Source organism: Heterocephalus glaber, unplaced genomic scaffold, assembly GCF_053883595.1.
Source record: "Heterocephalus glaber isolate CG9 unplaced genomic scaffold, H.glaber_assembly_v1.0 deba00001579, whole genome shotgun sequence".
NCBI classification, from domain to species: Eukaryota; Metazoa; Chordata; class Mammalia; order Rodentia; family Bathyergidae; genus Heterocephalus; species Heterocephalus glaber.
The window spans coordinates 2,810,278-2,828,701 of NW_028258360.1; the positions used below are offsets into that span (position 1 = coordinate 2,810,278).

General features: G+C 43.1%; 1 protein-coding gene across 3 annotated transcripts in view; it reads right to left on the reverse strand.

The window, feature by feature from the left end:
- Fgf14 (fibroblast growth factor 14) overlaps positions 1 to 18,424 on the reverse strand; it is a 629,887-nt gene that overhangs the window by 548,417 nt on the left and 63,046 nt on the right. The window lies entirely within an intron of this gene.

Below are 18,424 nucleotides of genomic sequence, written 5' to 3' on the forward strand. Positions count from 1 at the left end.
CAACTAGCCCTCTTAAGCTATCTGTGTGTATAAAATAGTTAAAATATTAACATGTAAAATTTCACCCAAAACATGATAGAATTTGACATTTTTGGTCAGATGCCCAAAGCAGATTCTCACTAAGAATCAGAATTCTTTGCAAAGGGGGCATAGGACCTAGAGATGGAGGAAGGGGGAAGGGAAAAGAGGGGAAGGGAATTTAAAACACTGAGATGTGTCACGTACATGTACCAATTCCCCATGATGAATGCAATCATTGTGCACTGGAAACATGTACTGTGCTAATAAAAATTAAAATTTTACAAAACAATATGAATATTTTAAAAACTTCTTTCTATAGTTAATCGTGTAAACTATAAAATATCTGAGGGGTTATAGTCAAAATAATCCCTTTTTCAGAATAATCGTCACAATCATTAATGTTATACATTGACCCCTTTTGAGGTGATGGAGCAGTGGAGGAATGGCACTTGTGTCCAGCGGATCCACCAGATCCTACCCTTCCCGTTGTGTGGCTGCTCTTTCCTGGTGTAGGTTCCTCTCCTTCATGCATCTTGTGCAGTCATTTACCTTTGAGACATGTGGTTCACAGAAGCCACCTTGCTAAGGTCACTGTGGCTTTAGCTCGGATGCACTCGGGCCCTAACCCTTCCTCCAGCCACTCTGCAATAAGGCTGAAATTACACAGCCCAGTTGGCGCATCAGCTTGGGAATAAAGTAAGAAGAGTAAATAGGTTCTAAGAAAGAGTCTTAAGATCCTTCGTATTAATAAACTGAGCAATGTATAAACATTGTGACATCCTTTCATCTCACTCCTTTATTCCTCCTTCTGTTCTGTGTAATGGAAATAATTATTAGAAAACTGGTGTCCAAATTTGATGAGAGAGAATAAGAATACATATACAGATATCACGGACCAATTGACATGTTCCTTTCTTATTTCCAGACGTGTAAGAAGGATTTGAGAATGCTTCATTTTTCTCCAGTTCTAAATTACATCACCTCACCAGGAATGAATATATAATGGGTCATCAAGATATACAGTAAAGGTTTAATTTTTTAAAAAATTTAACTAAAAGACATATTGTCATCATTCCCCCTCAAAATACCTCCTCTCTCTCTCTGAACACATTTATGTCACATTCTTGCCATTTGCTGAGGCAGTTCTGAAAGTCCTCTTTCATGAGTGTCTTAATGAGTTGTGATCAAAAACAGTGAATGCTGCAGCCGAGTGCTGTCCAATGGAAAGACGGGCTTTCAAAACCATGACAGTGTGTCCTTACCCACCTTATTCACCAGATCTGGCACAAGGCAACTTCTGGCTCTTCCCCAAAGTCAAAATGACCAGGAAAGGTAAATGTTTTAAATGAATTCAGGACAGTGAGGCAGCCAGGACAGCACAACTAAAGAAGATTTCCAGAACTGCATCAGTAAGTGGCAAAAACGGTGGTTACCCCATCATTATAGTGTGTTCAAAGTAAGGGGAGATCTTTGGCAATGTGTCTGTACTAGTTTTGTTAATTTAAACAGGTACCATATTTTCTGATCATAACGCATACTTTTTCTCTGCAGCATCGAGATGTGTTGGTTTCTGAGTCTGCTCTGTTTCCTCTGTAGGCTGCCCAGGATGTAAGACCACACCCTGGCAGTGCTGGGGAGGCTGGACCAAGCTCTGGAAGCTGTGCTTCCCCCAGGGGAAGCAGTGTCCCACCCGCCCGGCCCTCTGCCCATGCCAGCGCTCCTGCCCCACTCCCACACTCTGCTGGCCAGCGGCTGGCTTCCACATCCAGCTTGAACAAGTGGAGGCCTTTGCTTGACTCCTGCCAGCTCTTTCCAATAAACTGCCCCATTTCCAGTATCTTCTCTCAGCTCAGATAAGCCCTCCCCCTCTACCACCTTGCCTCCTGCGACTCTTGTCAAGCTGCAAATCACTGCTATTGTGCATCTGGCCTTCACCGTGGCTGTTGGAAATCAAAATGTGAACCCAATCATACTTGACTTTTGACTTCTCAAATATTTATTATTTTCCTGCATGCTTTACAGTTTTTAAATGTTAATAGTACACATAGTATACAGCATCTTCTATAAATGGAGGAAATTGAAGGTTCTGGTAACCCAGGTCTCTGCAGGTCCTTCGAAGGCTGAGAGAATGACTCCTCAGCACTCCATAGGCATTTAAGGCCCAGAGGTAGGGAAGATTTAAACCAGTGAAAGGATCCAGAATTCAGTTTGGACTTTATCCACACAGGGAGCTCCCTGGGCACCATGTGAGCTGCCAGGAGCAGAGGGTCCTGCCCTAGATCTGCCTCAGAATCCCCACCCAACCCAGACTGGGCACCTGCACAGATTAGTTTGCTTTGCCCTCTGTAACAAAGAACCACCAAGCAAGTGACTTAAACAATAGAAGTGCATCCTCTCACAGCTCCACGGGTGGAAGCCGAGAGCAGTGTTGGCAAGGTTGCTTCCTTCTGAAGCTCATTCAGGAGACTTTGTTCCATTCCTTTCCCAGCTTCTGGAGGTTTGCAGCCAATCTTTGGCACTGCTAGGCTTGTAGGAGCATCATCCTGATCCCTGCCTCCATCTTCCTGTAGCACTCTTGTGTGAATCTCTGGGTCCAAATTTCCCCTTTGTCTGAGGACAAGTCATATTGGATTAAGGGTCAACCCTATTCCAGTGTGACTCATCTCAACTAATCACATAGGCAACAACCATATCTCCAAATAAGGTCATATTCTGAGGTCCTGGGGGCTGGGAATTCAACATATGAATTTTGAGGGGATATAAATCAATCCACCAAATCAGGAATGACATCTATGGCTACCTATGAATTGCTTGAGACAGGACCTGGCACACAATGGCTTGGAACACAACACATAAGGGTTAAATAAATGAATGCATGAACCAAAAATCCTATCTGAGTGCCAATGAGGAGGTACTGTGTTTGGTGTGGGTGATACAGGTTCCATGATCACTAGTGAATATGGAACATGACTGAAAAGAGAAGCTGGGGCTGTGGAAAGCTTTGTGAGGCTGCTTCCTGAAAGACTGAAGCCCTCCTTGCTGTCTGATCACAGCAGAAGGCTCTGAATTTGAAGCTGGAGTGCTATAAATAGCACTTAGTCTTATCCTTCAAAATGTCACATGTACTTTTAAAAAAGATTTTAGTGTCATATAAGAGTCCCTGAGTAATTCAACTGATAGGAAAGGGAGACCAGAGAGAACGAGCTATATTATAATTAATTACATATGCAAATGGTAGACTAAATTTAGATGCACAATTGCATGTCTAATCATAGTTGGTGGAGGTTGGAGATCGCATGCTTGGACTGAGCAGCATTGCCGGCTGCTTGGCTCATCAGTAACCTCGCACAAGGGCCCCCGGCTCTGCATGCAAAAAAGAAAAGCTGGGTACAGGGACGTGGAAGCACCGAGCCTCCTGGCCTCGGAGCTCTGTTATATCACTCAGCTGTCTGAGTCTGTGTCCCCAGCACAGACAGCACACAGTGGGGCAGCTCTGCTGTGAGGACAAACAGTGTGAAGGATGTGACCCGTGGCCACGTGCTCCATTAAGGGAGGGGACACAGTGACAACTTGTCACTGCTGCAAGCCAAATGCAGCTGTGATGGGATGCCACTGCTCCGGAAGTCCTGGACATTGAGGGGGATTCTAATAAGCACTAGGGTCAAATGGCAGGCTGCCTGTGTCTTCCAGAAACCAGCAAACAAAGAGCTCTATAGGCTGATACCTGACAGCCACTGTCTCTTTTCTGGAGGACATTTGGGGTATTAATTAAAGCTAGTGATTGATACATAGACAATGACAGGGAGAGAGAGGGAGCAATTAGTTACATAGAGACATAAACATAGAGATGTGCTAAATGTTATATATGAATATTTGTGTGTGTGTAGTGTGTTTTAGCCTACATGTACAGACTGATTAAAGCCACTTTGTTGATCTCCCCAAATTCTCACTGAACTAGAGCTTCAAGTTTATGAAGCATATTGTCATGTTTGCAGAGCACCTAACAAGGTGTATCTGTGGACAGACGCACACCTTATGGTTTCTGTTTTCAAAATGCGTGCACACACATGCATGTGTGTGTGTGTGTGTGTGTGTGTGTGTGTGTGTGTAGTGCATGCATGTATTTCCTAAGCGGCTGTACAGTGCAAAGGATAATGGTTTGTGAGTTCACCAGAAGTCCTCGGTTTAGTTCGAGGCTTTCCATGAAGAAAAAAAGGAAGGTGTGGTTTCCACTACTCCCAGAATGGGCAGAAATTTAAAGAAACTATGTGAAAGTATCTTGTGGACTAGGTGTATAGAAAGGACACTCAGGTTCAGCAGAGATAAGAGGCAGGTGCCGGCCACCTGTATTCACCCGGGGGGAAGGCCTGGCAGCCTGTCCCAACCCTGTGGCGCTGTGGGCACGTCCCCAGCAGGCCTTCCGTTGCAGCTCTCTGTGCTGTCGTGGATCCCCACTGAGCCTGTGCTGGGACTGGAGTCGCTGGACAGGAAGTGGTGGCCAGGTCCAGGTCCTCCTCAGCACCCCATGCTCAGCCATTCCTGGCCCATTCCCTCTGTGCTGAGACTCATTCTCATCACGCAGTCTTAGAAGAAGGGGAGCTGGCTTGCTTCTTCACAGTTCAGAGGTGGGAATCAGCGATGAGGCGGTGTCCAGCCATGAGCACATGTGCTTTGCAAGGAAATGTGCCAGAACACGTCAGCAGCACAGGGAAAAGCATCTTACCGGCATCTTCCACTCGTCGCGTGCCCAGCACTAACGTAGCCACATCCTGGACCGCGTGCTGAGATTCACAGAGCAGCAAGCACTGCACGATCTGGCGGAGTGACAGCAATCGCTGGGCGTGAGCCCTTAAGGAGCAGGACCTCATTCCAACTCTCTTGTCCGTTTCACTCACCTTTCACACCGAATTCGTAGCCCACTCTCCGGGATGCAGATTCCATGTGCACCCCGTCTGGCTGCACTGCAAAAAGCCCTTGTGGAATAGGAGTTCAATTTGTACCTTGGGGCGGGGGGGGGGGGGGTGTCTGTCTCCGTCTTCTCAAATACAGAGAGACTTCAGGCCGTTCACACATGTTAATATTTCTGGTTCCTACTCAGCATGCTGTAGAGCTAAAGGTGCCAATTTGCAAGTCGGGAGGCCAAACTACAGTTTCTCCTTGAATGCCAAACAGCTATATTTGACCTTGAACAAATGCTTTCAATGCTATGAGCACATCTTTCCATCAAAGTGACTGGATTGAAATCTATGGGTTTCATGTTCCTTGATTTGGTGTTAAGCAGGTGAAACAGACTTCTATTTACCGCTAAGCATAGATTAGATATAAAGAAAGAAGAGAAAAAGAGCAGAAATCCAAGTTATATGTACTGTTTTAATTTTCATAGTGTCAGTTAAATAAGATCATATAGTTGTTTGGTTAACTTGAAGTTACCATAGTGCTCCATATATGAAATTCCACATGATTATCAAGTTTCAAAGAATCATAGCGCAAAAAAGGTATTTAGCAATGCAGCTACACAGAACATAATTTCAACTGAAAATGTGAAATGTAATAACCCCTAACACGCACTATAAACTAAATTTTTCATTTACTAATTAAATGCTAGTCAATAGGAAAAATTAATTAATAAATTCCTGTTACTAGACTTTTCTATTTCTTACTTTTGAAAATCTGTACATGTATGTGAACTTATCACAAGTCAAAGTAACTGGAACATTTGGAAAACTGCCATAATATACTTACATTTCACTAATTTTGATTCAACCTTAAAGTGGTTTATAAACTCGGGCAGGTCATCCAAACATAACAAAATTAAATCCCACAACTAGTCCATAACCGGAAGCAGTAAGTGAATAATGATTCTCTAAATTCTCAGTAGTTTGTGATTCTGTTACTAGCAAAGAACCCCGGTTCATTCTGATTAATTGGTTCACAATAACTCACATGCCTGCCTCTCACAAGAGCCTCATATTTTAATTGTTTCCAAACCCAAAGATACTAGTGACCTTTGCATTTTCTCAGCTTGGACCACCAAAGCCCAGACTAAGTTTCCTGAGGCACATCCCAGCCAAGGAGGTGTTGGTGCGACCTACACAGGACTGACCCTGTCTCTCAGGAGAGGCCAGCTGGGAGGAACCACACAGCAGGAGGACATCAAGGACGGCACTATTCACAGGAGTGGATGAAACATGAATGGGCTGAAAACACACCTTCCAGGAAGAGTTTAAACAGCACTTCACTAAACATACCTACACATTGCTTTCTGAATGTCACACCTGCATGTGCAGAGTACAGTAGTACCTCTATTCACAAACTGAATTTGTTCCAGGATTCTGGGGAAGATGACCTGGGTCTAGATAATCACATGATGCGAACAGAATTGTTACAAACAGAAGCGTTCATGAACCGAGGTATCACTGTATTGCTATGAACTCCTTCAGCAGTTATTTCAGTGGCTTAATATTTGCCACTTAGCAATGTTAAACTGGTAGATATTTCCTGCAACATCCTTTGCCACAAGGCTGAGGTTCACCACAGTGGCAAGGAAGTCAATAATATATACCTGGGCACAGAGTGTGGGACTGCATTTACTACAGGTGGGGAAGGCGTATGAGCCTGTCCGTCACAATGCCTATGTGTAATTCATCCCTGTGGTTGCGGGGAATCCCAGGACCGCCGTGATTTCAGCGGCTGGTGTTGAGTTGCGGGCATTTACAAAGACAGAGTAGTTTCGTGGCTATTGATTGGACTCTTCAGAGATATATAATCTTAAAATACCCAAATTTACATAAAATATGAAGCCTTCTTCATACTCAAAAATAAAGTTTGGGTTCAATGTCTCATTCCCTGTCACCCGCATCATTTCCTTTTGGCAAAATTATCATCACTAACTTTACAAAAATAATGTCCCACAAGCCAACATAGATAGGACTCTGACACCGTCAGAAAATTTAATACATTTTTACTTTCATACCTGTGAGTATAAATCATTCCAAATCACACATTGCAATGTGTTCTAATTCCACATACCTATTCAAGAAATAAATATGTATCCCTCTTCATTCTATCCTATCTCTACTGCTTCCCAGTTTACCACACTTAACATTTTTTTCACCATCTGATACTGTATGAAGAATACGAAAAGTTATAAGCTAGAGCAAGGTTCTACACTGACCTCCTTGGTCCTTGCTTTTCTCACAATTTGATGCTTTGGCCAGTGTTTCTTAAACTGGTACCCAGCAAATACGCGAAGGAGAAGCCCTGTGGTTCCTGCCCATAACACACATTCAGTCAATAATGATGGCAATGATTTTTTTCTATTTTTTGCCCAAGTGGGAAGTTTAAAAAGCCACTGCAATGTCAATTTATAAATCATTGTTAACCTTGTGTCAGCATTTGACACATCCCAGTACCTAAGAAACACTAAGAAAAAGTGCTCCGCCTCAGTTTGAAACCTTTTGAGCTGCATTTTTCTTCAATAGCTGGAATTCTGAGTCTTCAGATTAAATCAAGATCATATGCAGTTATGAAAGATTTATAAGAATATATTTTCTATAGTTCATTAACCCATTTCTTTTGAGGTTCTGTCTTCGTTATCAATGAAGTAACTGAATACGATTAAAAGTCTGTTTCATAATTTCCACGTGAGTTATCTAGCAAGTACATAAAAGGCTGCTCTTGCCATTCAAAAGGCATTGACATGACATTGGTAAAGATAAAAACACAGTCAAACTGGAATCATATCATTAACACAGTACTCCAGATTAAATTTTCCAAGAGTCTTATCTTTAAAAAAATAAGCTAGTGGTTTTTGCGTATCAGACTTTCCTCTATTTTAAGTTTTGAGTATTTTTAATGAAATAAAGAACCTATAATAATGATTATTAATTTTCAATCAATAAGACTGGAATAAAACTCACCTCCTACCTAATAAGAAATTGACTTACTTTTGAAGAATCTGAATTCAGGTTCTGAGATTAATTTGCTTCTCTTTCACTTGTTACATAAACTAATGGAAATAAATTTAGTCCAGACCAGTGATTATTTCACTGAGCCCATCGGACAGGACCCTGAAAAACATATATACGGACGAATCTCCGCAGGGCGTCTGAGCAGCAGGTGGGTGGATGTGGAGGCAGCGTGTGCTATTTTGCAAACGCTGCTGCGCCCGTGCCCCGTGACGTTGTACGCGAGCGCGAGCTGAGGCATCACCGCGCGTAGCCGTGTCTCACAGTCCTGGGGGCCGGCAGGAGGTAATGTTTGCCAACCAACGGCAATCATCATGGCTCTGAAACTCCGCGTGGCCAGCACCGTCCCTGACTCTGGGGCCTCCGGGACAGGAGCAGGAGCCTCTGGCTGCACACAGCCGTCGGGGCGTGGGCTCCAGGCTCCTGCCTAGGGGCCGCTCTGCTCCATCACTTCCGGGTGTCTCCCACGGGCCACGGATACCATCTCACACACCTCAGTTTCTTCACCTGTGAAACAGGCATGCACAGTCACTTGTTCAACAAAGACGCATCCAACGCCTGCCACACGTGGAGCATTCTGCTCTGGGTGGGACAGGCAGCCGACCATACTGACCCCTTTTCTCACAGTAGCGTTTTCCTGCTACTGGTCCTCGAGAGGCTCAGAAAGCTCGGACCAGAGATGCGAAGCCTTTTCTCCATGGCCGGAGCACAGCAGGCCCCAGAGAAACACCAGATCGCAAGACGGTTGCTTTTCTGGTACCAGGGTCCATGCAGGACACCTAACTACATGATCTCCAGCCTTCACAATCGTGCAAACTCGGTGCTAACCCTGTCTTACACCTGAGGCCAGGGAGCTTTCGCTGTTTGACTCGCCCGCTAGCTACGCATTAGTACTTGTTGTTCCTGTCGGTCAGTTTTAAGATGTAAAAGGTGAATTTGATCAACTTTATTGTGATTCTCAACAAAGTCTCATAAATACACAAACTGACCACAGCACAGTCAGAAGACTTTGGGGGAAAGGGGGGAAAGATCCCTAAATCCTGGTACCTCAAAGAGAACATGCTGGAGTGGACGGAGGAGCTGAGTGGGAGAGGTCAGACTTCCTTAGACAGCAAGCACAGAGCAGCCTCCTCCGGGCACTCGGAGTAACGGGCCCCAAGCCAAAGCTGAGAAGACTACTCGACTTTTAAGCAAAGCTGAAGGTATTTTCCCAACACTTTTGCAAAGGAGAGGAGTCCAATCTGAAATCATACCAAAGTCGTCGACAAGAAAAAGAAAACATCAGCTTCTTTTTAATATTACTACAAAATTATTTTTCTCTCCATTGCTGATAACATTGTTGATAAGAGATATCAACAATCCTTAAAATAACACTTTGGGCCATTCAAAGCCAGGTTACTAGCATGCATGGTGATGCACAACCCTAACCTTAGCACTTGGGAGGCTCAGGCAGAAGGATAGCAAGTTTGAAATTCACCTGGATAACTTAGCTAGAGCCCATCTCCAAAATAAAATTTTTAATGCCTTTAAAGGGGCTAGAGATAGCCCTGGGTTCGGTCCCCAGTAACAAGAGGTAGGTGGTAAGGTGATGACCATTTCCTGTCCTGCCTTTCTGGTTTCCTCCCACGCATCACTGTTTACATCACTCAGCCACTCAGCCACCCCAGCCACCCTGGTGTCCTCTAAATGTGTTTTCCAGACTGCATCATGAGGAATTACCTTGCTACCTTTAAGAAGCCTGCACTGACTTTATTTTTCAGTCTAAATGTTCAACCTCACCCTGACCTCATGTCCCTGTTCACCCACCTCGCTTGACTTTTCTCCTAACTCTACCATTCTGTAACACGCCATCTGTTATATTGATCTGTCATGGATTTTATTTTGTCCGTTTCCCCTTGCCTACCCCAAATTTAATATAAGGTCAGTGAATGCATAAATTTTTGTTTTGCTTCTGTCCCTCTAGTCATTGATGTATCCCGGGAGTGTACAAGCAGTCACTGGTGGGAACAAACCAAAAGCACGTGCTCCATACATTCCAAATGCCAGTGATTTGTTCACATTTGTTCTCACGGATGCAGGTGATGCTTTCAAATAAAAACAAAGTGAACGAAACAGCCCTTGCACTTCTTGTTGGGCTGGCTTAAGGGCGAGGAAAACACAGTCCCTGTTATTGATGGGTGTGAAATGCCAGATGAATCATTATCACAGTGAGCATTTTTCACGTTTTAAAGCCTAATCTCAAATAATAACTAAATACAAACAGACTGAAAAACCCAGGAACAACCATCAAAATGGCAAATGGCAAGAAACTAGAGAAAAGAAGTTTCTCCACTGAAACATGGCAGCCAATATTTTTTAAACCTTCACTAATGCCTGTGTTGCAGTATATAAGGGTGACACTCATTGTGGAGAGTCAGTCCGTGCACATAACACATCTTAATTCTTTTGGCTTCTCCTCCCCGTCTCACTGTTAAATATCCTACAGCTACAGACTTCAGAATGCCAAATAAAACTATCAGGATAATTAGGCCAAACGTAGTGGAGAATTATTTCAGAGCTAAAGTTCAACTCAAATAAATCAAAATTAAAGGAGGAATTCTGACTTTCTTATGATTTCATTGCTCTTGCAAACTCTTCGGGGGGACAAATTAATGATTAGTGACTAGGAAGAGCCTAAGTAAACACCATTTCCTCATCAAAAACCAAGCAGAAAGGACCTGTCTATTCTTAAGTTGGAAATGGGCTTGGGGTGACAGGAGGGACATGCACACAGGAAAGAAGTTCAAGATGGTTGTAAGGCACTTCTAAATCTGATATGCCACTTAAGTTCTACCTTATTAAATAAATAAGAAAAAAGGCCAAAAAGATGCATTCTCCAGAGTCCCGGAGATTGTGACTGAAAAAGCAAAGTCCATGAAGATTAAAACAAACTACACATCAGTAGCATAAGAATGGCATGAAAATTCAAGATAACCCAATCTTCCCCCTCGAATAGGGACCTAGGAAAGGTTCCAGTCAGGTCATGTTAAACCAAAATAATAGCTCAACCTGGTGTAGGAGAGACATAGCAAGAACCTAAACACTCAAAATGAAAGAGTTAAGGGGGTGATTAGTTTCCCAGCATCTATGCTCATATTTCAGGTTTTCTTCAGGACCTGGGGATGTAGCTCAGTGGTAGAGCATTCGCCTAACATGTGCAAGGCCCTGGTCTCTATCCACAGCACTGCAAAAGAGAAAAAACATCAAAGTACCTTCATCAAAATAAAGTTTAAAACTGCCAGGTTATGGCACGCCCGGCCTAGGAATGATTTTCTGATTCTCCAAAATTGCATGAACCACTTAAACACCTAAGTCTCTGCTTTCAGTAACACTGATGTTAATAAAAAACCGTACACATAACTGCTCACATTTGACTGCTTTGTGATTCACCTGAGAGTACGCAAGAACCAGACTACTTGGTAGACAGAAGAAAGTCCCAGAACCATTTAAAAATATACACTGGTAATTATGGTTATTTTATACACGTTCTTATATTAATCTCTGAGGCAACAGAGATATGTGTTAAATTACAAAAAGATGCCTCTATATCGAATAATTCTCTTAATTCAAGCAAATGAATTTGGCCAGGTGGCCAAATCACTCATAAAACCCTCTTGTATCTGACAGAAGACAACTGTGCTGATGTCCTGTAAACAGGAATCAAGCATGGGCTCATTTCTGCAAAAATACTTGATGAGCAAAAGGTGGCATACAGGGAATGAGCAGGATCATCCACAAGATTCGGGGCAAGTGCTAAGGCAAGATCTGACAGTCTACAAGCCAGCAGGAGTTCCCAGTCACCGCTATGGGAAAGTGAAGGAAGAGACCAAAGATTCACGAGTGTCTTCCCCACTCTCTCAAACCAGAGCACAAATTGTCCCCTCTGCTCTCCCTAAAGGAATGAAAGGTAGCAAGATCCAATCATTCCCTTTTATACAAGAATTTTAACATAAGCAATAAATGTCTGAAACTTGTTCAAGGGAATAACCTCTAAGGTTGAAGTTTTTCATAAGTGGTTTTATTACTCATACATCTATTCACTTATTCATAAAAAAGTTTTGGACAGAAACTATATATAAACCATGTTATATATGCTACATAACTTACCCGAACTCAACTTCTTCACAGGGGACTATAAAATTATATTAATGAGCTGGTTAAAATGGTTGAAATTTGTCCCCTAGAAAGGATGTCCTAACTTCTATATTCTAGAGAAAATGATTCCCCCTCCTCACCCCTCTGTGTTTATTCTCCCCCCCCTTCAGAAAGGCCTCCAGCTCCTCAGGACCCCCTGTGAGTACATCATATCCACCACAGTTTCCTACCTTCCTTGTAGTTATTTCCTGCCCCCCTGGACTGTAAAATCCCCCAAGCAAAGACTCTATCCATCCATGCAACTCCCTCCTCTTTCTCCCTGAAAGCACTAACACATTGCCTGATACATATAGCCAACACTGGCTATAAGTGTGATACCTGAAGAAGGAACAAGAACAGACTGTAAGGGTGGGGGGAATCTCTATTTCTGCAGCTGAGCCTTCTCACAAATGAAGAAAATGACTTCCTAAGTATACAGATCTTGGGTAACTTAAGATTTAATGCTGCTCATATTCCAGGAGTTAGAAGAGCATTCCAGATACCCTGATGTTCCTGCTGAAGGTGACACTATTTGCAGGAATTATGTGCTCTTGACAAACTTCCCACCCTCCCGCCCTCCTTTCTCCTCCTCCCTCCCAGCTTTTCCACCACTATTTGCCTAGAGATCCTCAAGACTGAGTTTGCTTTACATTTGTCAGAAGTCCAGGAGTTCCCGTTCATTCCATTTTTCTCAAACTATCAACCCATGTGGCTCCGCACACCCTCTTTTCTGGCCCTGTCACCAATGCCCCAACTCCCAGAGCTCTTCCACTGTGTCCACCAAGCTCACAACATTACTGCAACCTTCTATTTGCTCAACTCCACTGACTCTTCCTCTCAGCTTCCTGCTCCAAACCTAAGATCTACATGCCGCTGCTCAAGAGCTCAATGTCCCCACACCATCCAAATGGGGGTTCCCAAAGTGAGCTCCACATCCTCCTTGATCCTCTTTTCTAGATCATTCTCCCTTCTGCCTGTGGAAAGACCCAGACCCTCGGTACCACCTGTGAGCAGGGCTCACTGTGAGCTGATTTCTCATTCCCTTAGAACCCTTCAGCAACTTGTTGCCAACCTCTCCTCTACCCTTGCTGGAATTCTCTAACTTCTGGCTCTGTAAGAATACCCCAAATGATTCTTAGTGATTTCGCTTTGCGGTTAATGGTGGCCTTTCAGCTCCAAAAGCCTCTCCTTCAATGCTCTTGTCCTCTGTTATCACCTGAGCCTCTCAAACCTTGAGTTAAATCCCAAAGGACTCATTCCCCTCTCTCAGACCAGCACCTCCTGTTGCCCACCTCACCCTGTCACTCTTGCCTCCTCACTGTGTGACTTAGCATCCATCAGTCTCATCATGCTTCCCACGTCCCTAGCTCCACTTCATGTTCTTATTTCCCAGCTGCCTGGTTACACTTCACAATGACTATCTCTGTTCACCCTTCCAGCAAAACCCTGACCACACTGAAACCAACTTCCCCACCCACTTGTGCATCCTGAGCCTGGCATGAGCAGCAGACTCTCTTCCCTGGGGCTGAGCCCACGACCACATTTGCTGTTCTAGCTCTGAACACAGGACACCTAGCCCCAGTGGACCCTTAGCACTGTCAGGCAAGGAAATTGCACAAATGTGTTCCAGCCACTCTGTGCTCTTCTGGAGGACAATTCTGTATTCTCTCTTTACATTTCCAGCATGATCTCTTCCGTCTGCACTCAATTCAACATCCGATTTTGCTTTTTCAATGAGTAAACGGGAGCGATCAGAAGAGAATGCCCACAGGCTCATCTCTTCACCTCCCCACATAGGTCCCCATACCTTCTCTCCTACCATTAGGAACCATTTTTGTTTGTTCATTTTTATGGTTTTCTTTGGAGGGAAAAGGGTACTATAGATTGAACCCAGAACCATCACACTGAGGTACATCCCGGGCCTTTTTTATTTTGGACAGGGTCTTGCTAAGTTGCCCAGGCTGGGCTCAGACATGTGATCCTCCTACCTCAGCCTTCCAGAGTGCTGAGATTATAGGCACGCACTGCTATATTCACCTTACAAATCTTTCCTATGTTTCTTTCCAAAACCAAGTTCTCCACTTTCCACTTGGTCTCATTCTACCTCATCGATTCAAGACATGGCTACCGTAATTCTCACCTCTCTCTTTTTCTCTGGCATTGAGAAGTTTACATCATTACCGTTTACCAATGAATAATCCTAAAACATCTTAAATCTTGAAAAAGATCCCACACTTTCCTGATACAAGATCAATTTTATGCCACTTAATTCCAAACAGTGATGTCCAGTCTCACTCTCTAATTCCTCTTTTGTTTTGTTCTTACCATTTCCCATAGGGGTTCAGTCCCACCCACTCCCACTTTAGTCATGCTCTGTGCTCCAATGTGACCTTTTCTGCATGGCCTCTGCTCATGCCATGCTCTAACTTGACCTTCACATGGCTTCTACTCATGCCTGTGCTCCAACATAACCTTCTTCACATGGCCTCTGCTCATACCTGGGTTCCAACATGACGTTCTTCACATGGCCTCTGCTCATGCCCATGTTCCAATGTGACCTTCTTGGCAAGGCCAGTCTGACCTCCTATGCAAAACTGCAAGCCTCAAACCCTTTCTCATTGCTCCTTCCTTTGTTCTCTGCTTTATTGCTCTCTAAAGTCCCACTCACCATATAACATGCCACACATCTTACTTATTTCTTCACTTACCATAACCTCTGTACGTCCAATGGCTCCATGAGATCAAGATTATTTGCCTATTTTATTTTCTGTTATTTTCATGGAACCTTAAACAATAATGTGCTAATAAGTGTAGTGAATGAACAAATGTGTGCATGCATAGGCTTGGGAGAATTACGGCACAGATTTTTATTAACACTAAGGCTTCGGAATTGGATAGTCCTCCAGGAAAATAGAAGATCTAAAGGCTTGGGTCTGTCATTTACTCTGCAACTCAGCTTCCTTCATGGTAAAACGTGGATAATGAGTCATACCACTGAATAATTAAAGCAATTAAAATGCTATATGTAAAGCAGTCAGCAAATTCCTTCCCACAGAACAATCAACCAACAAATTAGTGACCACCTTTACATTATCCCAGAACAAAAGACACAAAGCAGTTTAAAGGTTATATTCCAAGCCTATTTTTCTAATATTTTAGTATCTAAAGGCACCAGGAGGCATAAGTCCAGCTTACTCAATGTAACTCAGATATTGGTATAATCCATATCCCGCGGCTCCATATTAAAAATTGTTTTATTCCATTACACATGTGATCATGTGCTTGCATTTATTAAACTTTTGCCTCCTTATTGTATTAGGTCTTCAAAGTGATGCTACTGTGTAGCTCCATGCACCACCTGATAGAGCCCAGAAATTAGAAGAAGCCTCACAGATTCACTACATGGTACCTAATGCAAGAAATGATCAACTGACTGAAATAGCAGAACCCTCCACTCAAGCACTGCAACACCAACAGGCTCTATAGCATTATTTTTCATGGCACATTCTTTTCAAGGTATTGAGGTTTGAACTCATAACCTTCATGCTGAGCTACATCCCCAGCCCTATTTTACTCTATATTTTGAGACAGGATCTCTCTAACTCAGTAAGTTACCCAGGCAGGACTCAAACTTGAGATCCTCCTACCTCAGCCTCCCAGAGTGCTGGAATTACAGGCATGTGCCATCACACCCAGCTTGGGCCATTTTTAAGAATGAAGTAAAAATAACTAAGATATAGAGTGATGCTCACAAGCCACATGAAATGCACAATGAAGGATTTTTCAGAGTTCAAATTTCATGTTTACTTGATGAAAGTTTAGAACTGGGAGTCCAACATCCTCATTCTATAAATGAGGAAACTGAGGAAAACCACTGAAACTCCTTTCCTCTACAATGGAAAGTAATTTTCATGGCGCAAATTTCGTATCACAGAGAAAGGCAGGCAGCAAAACAGAATAGAAAGGACACAGAAATAGCAACTAGCACAGCACCCAACACAATAAATATTTGTGCAAGAACTGAATTAGGAATACAATGACCTCAATTCTGGCCACATCTCTGCCTAAACTCTCTTTGAATAAGTTATTTCAGCCCTTATTTCATTTTCCTCATTTTTGTACCTAAGATCATACTTAGTAGGTTCCATGAACTTAAGGCATAGTAAGTGGTTGATTGTAATGGTAGGGGAAGGAAAAGAGATAAATTTTAAGATTCATGCCCTAAGACTCCCAAGACTCTCCTGGGACAAGGAAGCTGAAAGGCCACATTCTATTTCAATAACAGAAAATAACATTTGAAAACCAGACAAGTATGAACTCATAGTTGACTGTCCATCTCCCCAAGGAAAATGCATAAATGAAACAGCAGAAGTAAAACACTCATTTTTTATGAGATACCATTAAATGTTAATATTTTAAGGCATCTTAAATCTAAATAAGATTTTTAATTATCACAGACTTTATTGAATCTCTGTGTGTGTGTATGAAACATTAATGAGAATCCAGAAATGCCAAACAGTGAGGATCCCTTCTGCCACATTTGTACAACGGAGGGAAAATTCCATTTTCCCAGAATATAAAGCTGCAATCTATGATTTCTCCAAAATGAGCTGTACCAACATTTTTTTTATAAATTCAACTTCTGTGCATCCTGTCCTCAAATACATCATCCACAGATGATGACTAATGCACTGTAGACCTGTCTTCTCTCGAGAGCTGGTTGAAATGTTGCCATCCTTCCTGACAGGTATAAGTATTTCAGTCATCAGTAATCATTCTTACTTGTAGGTTTCTTAACATTTACAAAAAAAGCCCCTCCAAAGCCTTGCAAGCTAGAGAGCTTTATTTTGCATATATATCAGCGAAGAGACATGATCAGTGACATTTCTCAAGGAAAACCTCAGTCCTAACCAAATCAGAAATAAGGGCAGAAGCCTGACTTTCAATTCCTTGACTTGGCCAGTCTGTAACACTTCTGGCCAACTAATGAGAACTACCTGAAAGGACAGAATTTCTACATGTGGTATTTCTAGAAACATTACAAATTCTACTCAATAACTATGTAAAATTGGGAGCTAGATTATCATGCTGCACTAAGTAAATCTTGGGATATCCAACATGCCACCCACAGGCCATATGAAACTTCCCAAATTGAAAAGCCTCTTGAAAATATATACATATTATTCCAGGAAGTAAAATTTCCCTTCTATCTTAACCCAACGTGGGTCTCACATATGTAAAATGTTTCCTGTTTGAAAACACATCAAATGTCCATGATTTATGACAGGAAAATCAGTTTGTGCCTGGGAGAATCTGAGTCATAGACTTGCAAGCAAGGTAAGAGAGGGTCTTGATTCCACATAAAAGGAAACTGGACCACAAAGAGTGTCCACCAAGGCAACCTGTTATTTGGGGATCAAACATGAGTTTGAGCTTATGTCATCCACCCTAAAGTGAGCCTCTTGGCTACATAGCTTTGTTGGAAGAGTCAAACCTATGGGTTGTCACCCAAGAAGAGGGCCCTGGGCTTTTGGTACAGTAGGAACACGAAGGCACTGCCAGGGATATTCAGCAGGATTCCTGTTTATGATTTCCTCTGTTCTCATGGTGGGAGATGTAAACAGTTAGCACTCAGTTACCAAAAATACCAAACCCAGTCACAAAGTACGAGAGGCGTCTGGGAGGGAATGAACAACATTCCCTGAGAACCTGCTGCCATCCAAGCAGTGCCAACATTTGGTCCCTGACAAAAACCAAAAGGTGGCCTTTCTGAGATGAGATGCTACCTGGTCACTGTTGTACAAATCTCCAGTGTGCAAAAGGCTCTTCCTAGCAGAGGAAGCACCCAACAGCGGCCACAGGACACTTCTTATTTTGATGACTGAGAGGTACATGCGGGCCTGGAGGAGGGAGCCATTGATTTATTTTCACCGCTTCTCCCTGGCTGACTGCAATTTAAAAGAGAAAGAACAAGCCAGATCACTCATCTGCCTGCTTGGCATGCCTGGTAGTCATGGGAGCCCATATCTAGGCCATCTGTTCTGGTCCCAGTCTTTCCAAACACATGAAGAAGAATGATGTCAAAGGGCTGTGCTCCAGCCCTGTGAAAGAGCCACTTGAGGTGAAGCAGAAGACCCCACAGAGCAGCCCTCACTCAGCTTCTCTACCAGCAGCCAGGTAAGACCAAGCCATGGATTTGTGCTGGCACAATGATTTTTAAGTTGATTTACCCTGACATTTCTTAAGGTGATGTGAATCCTTTT